We start from the raw sequence: 12,379 nt of genomic DNA on the forward strand, positions 1-12,379 counted from the left end.
AATCCCGGGTAGCGGAGCCAGAGATGGCCCTTCCGCTACAAACACGAAACAATTTATTACTTATAAAAATAAGACGTGAGAAAGGGCGAGAAGCGGAGTTCGACGATTAAAAGACTTACGTGCATGGTACCAAGTCTCTGGGAAATTAGTCGCGCACGCCACCAAATGCTCAGTCCGGATGTAGAAGAAATTCTCATAAGGGCGAGAATTGACCACGTCATCTAACTCTGCAGTTAATCCCATCGTCCCGCGAGGGGTCACCCGAATTATAGTACCATGGACCCTCTGAGGAGCGTAGAGACTCAGCACGTGTCGCAGCATGATCTCCCTTCGAGCCAGCTCCTCATACTTTAGCAACATGGCAAAAAGCTTGTAAAGCAATGGCACAAGCTAGCCAGGGCACACCCCGTAATGACGGCAAAAATCCACCACCAACATTGGGAGAGGGATCCTGAATCCCAATCTGAAAGGATAAGCATAGAAAACGCAATACCCTCTATGGTCGACATGGACTCTCTCCTCGCTCCTAGCGAGGACGATATCAGCATAGCGGAGGATATCGCACTGCTCCCGCAACTGACCAATAGCCACGTCCCCCATCAATGGAGCTTCGTTAACCTGGTCTTCTCCCTCGTCGGCGGTAAAATCAGTCGTCGGACCTCGGGGCAGGGAAAGCATACCGGCCACCGACAGAATCCCGTCGATTTTCGCCAATTCAGCGACTCCCGCTGCTGCAAATGACCTTTCATCCACCGGAAGAGTCGCTGGAGCAAGGTTGGCACGGTAACTGCTTGCCATTATCGATTGATAAACGAGGAAATGATGAGATTCACATAAAAGACAGCAAAGATGGGCTTAGATAAAGAACGAAGAAGAACAAGAAGGAAGAAGAGCTGACGATAAAGGGAGCTTTTTCAGAGATCTCTCTTAGACAAAATTATGAAAAGGTGAGAAATGAATGCCTCAACCCCTTATTTATAAGCAACACAGGCGGTTTTCACGAATTCCAATAGTCATCATTAACTACTTGACCAACCGCAAAATGGTTCGGTTCTGCAGAAACGTGCGTCATTATGACAAGACTCCATGAAACGGCTTTTCGGTCGCCAACCGGTGCTTCGCCTTCGAAACGGTTACAACGACCTGAGATATCCTGCGTGCCTCCAAACTTTTGACGTCGCCCCAAAATGCATGACAAAGCATGCTCGTACTCTCCCCGGCCATGATGCCTAAGTAATATAGACACCATACAAGGTCGAAGATCGTCGACAAAAACAACCACGATCTCGGTTAGGGTATCGTTCGACCAACATATAAGAGGCTACGGCCGTCCCCAAAGTATAAGAGGCTACGGCCGTCCCCAAAGTATAAGAGGCTACGGCCGTCCCCAAAGTATACGAGGCTACGGCCGTCCCCAAAATATAAAAGGCTACGGCCATCCCCAAGGCATAAGAGGCTACGACCGTCCCCAAAGTATAAGAGGCTACGGTCGTCCCCAAAGTATAAAAGGCTACGGCCGTCCCCAAGGCATAAAAGGCTACGGCTGTCACTAAAGTGTAAAACGCTACGGCCATCCCCAAGGTATAAGAGGCTACGGCCGTCCCCAAAGTATAAGAGGCTACGGCCGTCCCCAAAGTATAAAAGGCTACGGCCATCCCCAAGACATAAAAGGCTACGGCCGTCCCCAAAGTATAAAAGGATACGGCCATCCCCAAGGCATAAGAGGCTACGACCGTCCCCAAAGTATAAAAGGCTACGGCCATCCCCAAGGCATAAGAGGCTACGGTCGTCCACAAAGTATAAGAGGCTACGGCCTTTCCCACAGTATAAAAGGCTACGGCCATCCCCAAGCTCGGCCAAAACGGCAGTCGAACTCCCTTTCCGAACTCCCAAAATTGCAGTCGACAAAGTCTGCTCATCGAGCTCGACCAAATCACGACCTCAATAAGCGGAGGGACTAACTGTATGGGTCATAATTCGACCCCACAATAATTAATGGAGCTAATCCACTCGTGAGTCTATTTGTAGCTAATAAATGGTACGACCATTTATTAATAACAGTACATGATGATTACCCGATTTGACTGGTGAGGCCACGACCCACTCGCCCTCACGAGGACGTCCTGTCAATGTGGTCATAGCCACTCAGTGTCAGCTCGCAAAGTTCACAGCTATAAATACTAAGAGAAAGAACCCTAAAGGGGGGGTTGCTTCTTCTTCTTCGCTATTACTCCATAAAAAGGGGAAACACACAGTAACTCCCCTATTACAGGTATAATGAACACCATTGTGAGGCTCTGAACCTCTCCATGGAGAGGTAGACCAAACCGATCTTATTAATAAAAGCTCTTTACCTATTTCTCCTCTATCCAGAATACATACTTTTCATTTCTTCCGCTTGGTTTATTGATTTATTACGATCTGCTATGATTGGCCCTTGATTTATTTTATTGTTTTTATGCTTGCAAAGTGTATGATAAACAGTTGGCTTAAATATTTTCCTCGTAAACTCATTTTCCTTAATTGGAGAAAATATTTTCCCTATCAAAAGAAGGGAAAATATTTTTCAAAACTCTTTTACAACCTTCTCCACCATATTCTACATCCCCACTAACCCATCCCTTATCCACCACCCCTACCTACACCCTTATTACACCCCATATTTTCGTACGTGAAAGTATGCCATAAGTAAATTGATGAAAGCTCGGAAATGAGATGTTACATCCCGTATTTTCGTACGTTAAAGTTTCATATATTTTGAGGTTACTTATGTTGTTTCAAATAGGAGATAAGTAAATTCGTGAAGGTAAGAGGGTAAGCAAATCAAAGAAAATGAGTTTCGTCGAAGTTCAATATTTTGAGATAAAATACGCTCTAGGCTATGATACCTCGTATTTATGGACTACTGTCATATAAGGTACCACATGACCATGATAGTAAAGTGTATAAGGTATGTTAAAATCAGTAGTATTTTAAGTAATTTGAGATAATTCTTGATTATGTATGTAATTAATTAATTATATGATTAGTGGATGATTAATAAGTTGATTAAGGAAAGGGATAAATTTTTGGATAAGTTTAACCCCCCCCCCTCCCCACGTGGCAGCCCAAAAAGGCCTTGATAATGAGTCTTAACTCACAAAACAAGGTGGCACATTTTGGAGGAACTCTCGCTAAGTTATCACCTAGTTGGGCCCACACCTAATAAGGTAAAAGACTCTCAAATTCACAAAGATACGGAATGGCAACGTTCAACTTCAACAAAAGGCATGAAAGACTTCTCAAATTCAACAAAAGTCATATGAGATTATGATAAAATTCACAAAAGAGATATATACCTATCTCCATATCAACGTAAATAGCTTCAGCAAGAGATTCGTACGAGACTTCTTAGCATAATAGCAACGGAATTTTGCGATTTTAAGAAAGTACTGTCACGTCCTTAGTTCTTAACTAAGTACACGTGCGGCACTTGACAACTTACTCACGATCTTGCACAACTTGCTCACGTTCTTGCTATTCCAAGTCAGCCCTACTACACTCAAGATCGCTAAGAGAATGGAAGAAAGAACACAAGAGAATTGCTAAATGAAGCTTTGCATTAAAGAGAACTTGAAATGTTTTCTTGATGAGTTACAAATGAATGGCCCCCTTTATATACTAGTCTCCTAGGGGCTAGTGTGTAAATATTAATTATTATATAAGTCGTTGATATTTACAAGATAAGCACTTTCTCTAGAATTCTCTACAAGCCTAGAAGATTCCAAGGACTTTCCTAGCAAATCCATAAGGATCTAGGTTCTTCCCAAGAAAATATCCACACTTCACTAGAATCTTCTTTCAAATACTAGCCTTCTTCTTATGTAAGCTTCAACATGGCATTAAAAAATGCCAAATGGCGCCTATGTGGCATGATGACATGACGGGTCATCACACTCTCCCCCACCCAATATTGCGACGACTGCGGTGTAATGCTGTTGCATAAACTCTCGAATCTTATCTTTGAATTGTCACAAGTCTTCATATCGTTCCCACGTGGCCTCCTCTGGTGATTGCCCTTTCCAATGGATGAGGAACATAGCGGTAGCTTTTTGCCTTTGTTTTCGCCTGGCCTGGTAATCTATGATAGCCTCATTCTCCCGATCATGCGAGGCGGTGATAGTCATTGGTGCCCGAATTGATTGGCCCCTACTCGGATCATCCTTATCTTCATAATATGGCTTAAGAATGCTGGCATGGAAGATAGGGTAGATCTTAAGATATGATGTCATATCAATCTTGTATGAGATCTTTCCTACCTTGGCGATGATCTTAAATGTCCCCTCGTACTTGCGAATCAGATTTTGATGCATGCCCCATAGTGCCTTGAACTGCCTTGGGTTAAACTTCACCATGACCATGTCCCCAACTCTATAGTCCATAAGACGCCGTTTCCGGTCCGCAAACTTCTTCATCTTCTTAGCTGCCTTATCCAAGTAGGACTTAGCAGTGTCGAGCTTCTCCTCCCATCCTTTGGCCATATGATAAGCCCCCAAACTCTTTCCCTCTAATGCGGCTGGTAATGAATGTGGAGTTTGTGGTTGTTGTCCTGTGGCTAGCTGGAATGGTGTCCGCCCTATGGACTCACTTCGTTGCAAGTTATAAGAGAATTGGGCAATGTCTAGGAGCCTTGCCCAATCTTTATGATGCGCGCTTACATAATGGCTCAAGAAGCATTCTAGTAAGGCATTGACTCGTTCCGTTTGTCCATCCGTTTGTGGGTGGAAACTAGTAGAAAAGTGCAGCTCCGTGCCAAGTATGTCAAACAACTCTCTCCAAAAGTTTCCAGTAAAGCGGGGGTCTCGATCACTGATTATGTGTCTTGGTAAGCCCCAATACTTTACCACGCTCTTAAAGAATAGCTTGGCGGCTTCCTTAGCTATGCAACCCGGTGAGGCAGCCATGAAGGTGGCATATTTGGAAAATCTATCCGTAACCACCATAATAGTACCATAACTATCAGACTTCGGTAGGCAAGTGATAAAGTCCATAGTCACGCTCTCCCATGGACGCTCTACAACTGGTAGTGGCTCCAAAAGTCCTCCGGGTTGTTGTTGTTCAACCTTGTCCTGTTGGCAAACAAGACAAGTCTGCACATAGCACTTTATGTCATCTCGCATGCGTGGACAATAGTAGACTGACTCAACCAAGACCCTAGTGCGACGTTGACCTGGATGACCAGCCCACATTGTGTCATGACTCTCCCTTGTGATCCGTCGTCTAATGTCTCCAAACTTAGGCACGTAGACCCGTCGACATGTGGTAAGTAATATGTCGTCTTCTACACAAAAATGTCTCGTCTTGCCCTGGTTGGCTAACTCAATAAGTTGTTTGGCTGTTGGATCATGTTGCATGCCTTATTTTATAGCCTCACGAATGTCCAAGTTGCTGAAGTGATGGTAGCAAGCTCGGCTTTCCAGCTCAAGGCGTCAGCTACAACATTACCTTTGTCCGACTTGTACTCTAGCACATAATCAAACTCGGCCAAGAAGTCTTGCCATCTAGCCTATTTTGGTGTGAGCTTCTTCTGCGTCTGAAAGTAGCTAGTAGCCACATTGTCGGTCTTGACCACGAACCTCGACCCGAGCAGATAATGTCTCCATGTACTAAGGCAATGCACAATTGCAGTCATTTCCTTCTCTTGCACCGTGTAACACCACTCCGTCTCATTTAACTTGCGGCTCTCAAATGCTATGGGATGCTTATCCTGCAACAAGACACCCCCAATGGCGAAGTCTGACGCATCTGTGTGCACCTCAAATGTCTTGGCAAAGTCAGGTAATGCCAAGACTGACTCCTTTGTTACTGCTACCTTAAGACCTTCAAATGCCTTTTGACAATGCTTCATCCAAACCCATGGATTGTTCTTCTTTAGCAACTCGGTCAATGGTGCGGCCTTCGCTGAGTAGCCACTGATGAACCGACGGTAGTAGTTAACAAGGCCAAGGAAGGATATTAACTCTATTACCTTTGTAGGTGCATCCCACTCCTGGATAGCACGTACCTTAGCCTCGTCCATGCGTAGCTCTCCATTGCTAATGACATGGCCCAAGAAGTGTACCTTTGATTGTGCGAACTCACATTTCTCCCTCTTGATATATAGCTTGTTCTCCCGCAGGACTTAGAAAACCTTCCTTAAATGCTCCATGTACTCCTCCAAGGTGTTGCTATAGATGACTATGTCGTCTAGGTAGACTACCACGAACTGATCAAGGTAGGGATAAAAAATCTTGTTCATAAGGGTGCAAAATGTGGCCGGTGCATTGGTTAAGCTGAATGGCATCACCAACCACTCAAAGGCTCCATATCTCGTCACACGTGTTGTCTTAGGCTCATCTCCTTCCGCAATGCGAACCTGGTAGTAGCCCTTTCGAAGATCTACCTTGGTAAAGTACTTGCCTTGCCCAAGTCTATCGAACAAGTCAGCAATGAGCGGGATCGGGTACTTATTCTTCACAATGACCTTATTAAGTGCTCGGTAGTCTATGTACAAGCGCAACGATCCATCCTTCTTCTTCTGGAACAATACTGGTGCACCAAAAGGTGCCTTTGAGGGGTGAATGTGACCAGCATCTAGCAGCTCCTTCAATTGTTTCCTGAGCTCCTCTAGCTCGGGAGGTGCCATACGATATGGGGAAAATGCGGGTGGCGTAGCCCCTGGCTCCAACTCAATCTTGTGATCCACCTCTCGCCTAGGCGGCAAGTGCTTAGGCAACTCCTCGGGCATGACATCTTTGTTTTCCTCAAGCAACTTCTCTATGCAAGGCGGTACTGTCTCTTGAAAATTCTTGTCTTCCTCTAGACTTGCAATGGTTGCCACGAACGTTGGCTCGCCCTTCTTGATCCCCTTGACAACCTGTATAGTTGAGAGTTGTGCTTGGATCTGTCCGTGTGGCATAGTCACCGTAAGTACCATGCAAGCTCCTTCTTGCTCCATAACCAAGAGACGTTGGAGGTAGGGGTCGATCAAAGTATGACAATGTCTAAAGAACTCTTGCCCCAGTATGATGTCAAAGATATCCATAGCAGTTACGGTAAAGTTTGTCATACCTTTCCAAGTTCCCAATTTGACACCAACTCCATTAGCTACCCCACGAGCATTTTGTACCTCAACATTCACGGTCTTGATGCGAGAGTTGGTTGGAGCAATCTTCAATTCTAATCTCTTTGCTGCAGCCTCACTCACAAAATTATGAGTTGCTCTAGTATCCACCATTGCATGAGCGGGCTTGTTGACAATGGTGCGATCCACGTACCGGTTGCCATTCTCAGTAGGTTGGATAGCTTGCTTTGTGACAGCACCACATAATCCGATCATACCCAATTGTGCGGTTCCTGTACTCTCTCCTTACGACGGCTCTTTTCGTTCATAGACCATGGCACTGAGGTTCTTGATGTCGGGACAATTCCTAAAGTAGTGCGGCCTACCACATATGTAGCATACCTTCTTTTCGGCCTGTGCCTTCTTCTCGGCGTAACCCTGACGACCACTCGGCTTTTTGGAATCTTGTGTCTTGGAGTATTGTTGTTGTATCTCCTTGCCTTTGCCACGGTCTCCCCCACCTTTGACATTGTTAGCCTTTGACTCCTTGACATTACCTTTGTGGTTCTTGTCATGCCTGAAATCCATCAATGATTCGACCTCCATTATGGCTTGGTCTATATCAGTGACTTGTCGGCGTTGCAACTCCTGCTTAGCCCAATTTTGCAACCCTTCCATGAAGTGGAACAACAAGTCATCATTGGTCAGGTTGGGGATTTGAAGCATAAGGGTAGTGAACTCCTTGACATAGTTACGTATGCTCCATGTTTGCTTCAATTCCCTAAGCTTGCACCTTGCCTCGTACAAGACATTGTTTGGAAAGAACTGTCGCTTGAACTCCGCTTTGAACTGATCCCACGTGCTGATAGTACATAGACCTTTATCCACGTCAGCCATCTTCCTTCTCCACCATAGCATGGCAGTCTCTGAGAGGTACAATATCGTAATGTTGATCTTGGCCTCGTCGTCCCTCACTTTTCCGTGCCTGAAGTATTTCTCCAAGTTCCAAAGGAAGTTTTCCACTTCTTGTGCATCACGAACACCTTTGAACACTGGGGGTTTGGGAGCCTCAATCTTGGCCTCCCTCGTCACCACAACATTGTTGGTTGCCTCAGTCATGCTAGCATTGACATGCTCCTCGAGTGACTCTATCTTTGCCTTCATAGCATTGATAGTACTCAAAGCCTCCATAAGTCTGCACTGTAAGACAGTGATGGTTTGTCTTAGTTCCATCTCAGTTTGTGTACGTCCCTCCAAGTCATTTCGGATACTTTCAATCTCTTCAAGAGTGTGCACCTCAAGAACGTTAAGGGTGCCTTCCACCTTCCCCAAGTTTTGTCCAAAGATCTCCACAACGTCCATCCCCGTGTTCATCTTCATCACCCACTCTTTACCGAGCGAGATGTCCTCTGGAAGGACCTCTACTTCATCCTCGCTTGCCTCAGTGGCAGATGGTTCTTGGGATGTAAGCCCTTCGTTTGACACAACCTCAGGTGTCACCTCTTGGCTCTTGTTGGTGGCATTCCTCTTTTTGCTACGGCCGCTCTTGCCAGCAGCATCCTGGATGACGTTGGCTTGGGTGTTGGCAGCATTAATTTCTCCGTCGTTCGCCATTCCCTTAGTTGAAACCTTCGCTCTGATACCACATTGTCACGTTCTTAGTTCTTAACTAAGTACATGTGCGGCACTTGACAACTTGCTCATGATCTTGCACAACTTGCTCATGTTCTTGCTATGCCAAGTCAGCCCTACTACACTCAAGATCGCTAAGAAAATGGAAGAAAAAACACAAGAGAATTGCTAAAGGAAGCTTTATATTAGAGAGAACTTGAAATGATTGCTTAATGAGTTACAAATGAATGCCCCCCTTTATATAATAGTCTCCTAGGGGCTAGTGTGTAAATATTAATTATTATACAAGTCCTTGATATTTACAAGATAAGGACTTTCTCTAGAATTCTCTACAATCCTAGAAGATTCCAAGGACTTTCCTAGCAAATCCTTAAGGATCTAGGTTCTTCCCAAGAAAATATCCATACTTCTCTAGAATCTTCTTACAAATACTAGCCTTCTTCTTATGTAAGCTTCAACATGGCATTAATAAATGCCAAATGGAACCTATGTGGCATGATGACATGGCGGGTCATCACAGTACAGTGTAATCTTTCTCAAGAATATCATATGGATTCTCACCTACTTCGGTCTGTCGTTATGTGTTTTGTCGCAATTGATGTATGTTAGAGGAATTGTCAAGGGAATCGGCTCGGGTATGTTATGGCTATCACTTTTTTCTTTTTGGCATGATCCATACGATACAAACGAAACGAGTAAATGCACAACTTCCAAAAATGACTCTATTCATAAAAATACTAGAAATGCTTAAGTTTCTGATTCCTCATGTGTCCTATTATTCTATCATTTGTTCAAGGGTCTCAGAAAATACATAAGTTGATAAAGTTTACTTCATGACATTAATCAAAGGCATAATGATCTTATGACGTTCCGAGAAATTTTATTGATGCACGTATCATGCATTGTATTCATTTATACATGTACATTGACCATGACATGGCGTTATATATGCACCACCACCTGATCAGTTGGTATATGTTGATGATTTTGTGTTACACCTCGTAGTTTCGTATGTGAGAGTACGTCGTAAGTCAATTGATGTAAACTCTCAAATGAGATCATCTTTGAAAGTACATAAAGTAAGTTAATCATGTTAACTTAGAGATTACAAATGTTTAAGATAACTGACTACAAGTACCAAGGGGGTTGGAAGACTTAGAAGCTAAACCAATTAAAGAAAATAAGTTTCGTCGAAAGTCAACCAATTGGGAATGTTATAACATGTAATTTTGAGGTGAGACTAGGGTTCTCAAAATGATAAGAAGGTTATATTATGAGTTATTTTTGTCTTATGATAGTCGTGTGTTATGTTTTGAAGTCAAGCGAGTTGTGGAACAAGAGTTGGCAAAGATCATCATAAGTTACATTCATAAATAGATGAAAATTAGGTCAAATGTAGCTGAGCTCTTCTCCTAATATACTAGGAATTAAGAGATGATATACCTACTTAATTGAATATCTACGAGTCTATTTTATAACGCATTAAATTGTTCATCGATATGACATAGGAGTAGAGAGATATTTGCAATTTCGTGAGACTGCACAGATTGCATAGGTGACGAGTAGGTGTGTCACTAAAGCTTTTTGAGCAATATATTTTGTGTGTTATATGAGGTCTTTTTGAGACATATTATAAAACAAATTGAATATCTTGGAATGTAGTTTCTAACGCTCTTAACCGTTCATTCATATGACATCTAGATAAAAAGATAAGTGCCTGAAGAAGAGCCAATAATAGGGTGTCAAGCTAGCACCTATTGGACTTTTCAAAAAGAATATATATATATATATATATATATATATATATATATATATATATATATATATATATATATAAGTGGACGGCGTCTCTTTCTTCACTTTTTCACATACCACTACCATAATAAGACCCCTAAACTTATCCTCAAGATCTCCACAAGGATTTCCAAGAATATTAACATCCCGGGTATGAAATCAAGAAGCAATAACACTAGAACGATCCCTACGACGTAAGTATCGCTATGTCGTCTCTCTTTTTCTTTGTAGCTTGAGTTTTGGAAGGTACTTCATAGTTATGAAAACATCTATGTATTTAAGCTTTAAATATCAGGGAAGGTTGATAAATTTATTTTCTAATAGTTATAACTCACGGGACGATGATCGGAAGCCGTGAGTTCGAGTTATTCGACTTGTATTGGACTATTTTGTGGGTGGTTTCGTATTGTCTTATGATAGTCGTATGTTATATACTGAGCCTACTGTGGCCGAGTACCTATGAGCGAGCCCAGAATGGTCGAGATACAGATCCTAATATGGCCGAGCGCCTATGAGTGAGCCTATTACGGCAGAGCAGTTACACATACCGAGCCTTATAAGGCCGAACATCTATTTTACTTACTATATTGAGAGATTGAGTCAGTATCAGCAGGTAAGCATATCTTCAGATTAACTTTGACTCTGAGTTACTTTCAGTTATTATATTATCAGTTCAATTTCAGCTGTCAGTTATTCTGTTGCCTTATATACTTGGTACATTATTTCGTACTCACGTCCCTTTTTGCCGGGGATGCTGCATTTCATGCATGTAGGTCCTTATCGACAATTGGACAGACCTTCCTAGCAGATAGAGTCAAACATCAGCTTGGTTGGTAAGCTCTACTTCCTCGGAGTTTCCAGGTATAGACATTGGAGTCCATTTTATATATATAGGTTTGACGGGCAGGTCGAGGCCCTGTCCTGACCATGGTACAGTTCAATTATCTCTAGAGGATTGTAGACGAGTCATGTATATTTTGTATATCAATAGATATTCATGGCGGCTTCGTTGGCCTACATAGTTATATATATCAGCTTTTGGGTATGTTCACCCCATAGATGTGAGAGGCATTATTTTTAGACGATTCAAAATATGGCCTCATCAACCTAAGTTGAGGGTTATCCCTTTAGAGTTCACAGTTACAGTGTTGTACACTCGGGCCGAGTATGGCACTGGGTATCAGCCACGCCTCTTCAGGTTTGGAGCATGATAAACTTGGTATCAGCGCAGTTCTGTCCTAGGGAGTCTACAAGTCGTGTCTAGTAGAGCCTTATTTATAGATGTATTGTGCACCTCATTATATAAATAGGAAGCTACAAGGCATTTAGGAGTATGTTACACTTCTTTCAAATCTAAATATGTAACGACCCGGCTAGCCGTTTTTAGAATTTATGCCCCGATCCCCTACTAACTGCTTTCCCCGAGTTTGTTTTTTCCATTTTGATTAAAAGTGGACTGCATGGAGTACTTTTTAGTGGTGGAAAAAATATTAAGTGATATTTTCTTATTCGTCATTGCTTAAGGAATAGAGTTACCGGGGTCAAGTCAGATATGAGCGGGTCAAAATGGATAACTCAAAAAATGGATAAATTATCCGACCCGATCCGACCCATATTTAAGATGGATAAAAACAGGTTATCTGACAGATAATATGGATATCCATATTATCCCCCAATTTGAGGCTTTATAAATGTAAAAGTTAAATACATTAGTTATCCATTTGGTTAACTATTTTTTTAAGTGGATAATATGGTTCTTATTAATATTCGATCCGTTTTAAAAAGTTCATTATCCAATCCATTTTTTAAATGGATAATATGAGTGAATAACTGTTTTCTTTTAACCATTTTGCACCTCTACATGGGACGTTC

The sequence above is a fragment of the Nicotiana tabacum genome, chromosome 13 (assembly GCF_000715075.1).
Source record: "Nicotiana tabacum cultivar K326 chromosome 13, ASM71507v2, whole genome shotgun sequence".
NCBI classification, from domain to species: domain Eukaryota; kingdom Viridiplantae; phylum Streptophyta; class Magnoliopsida; order Solanales; family Solanaceae; genus Nicotiana; species Nicotiana tabacum.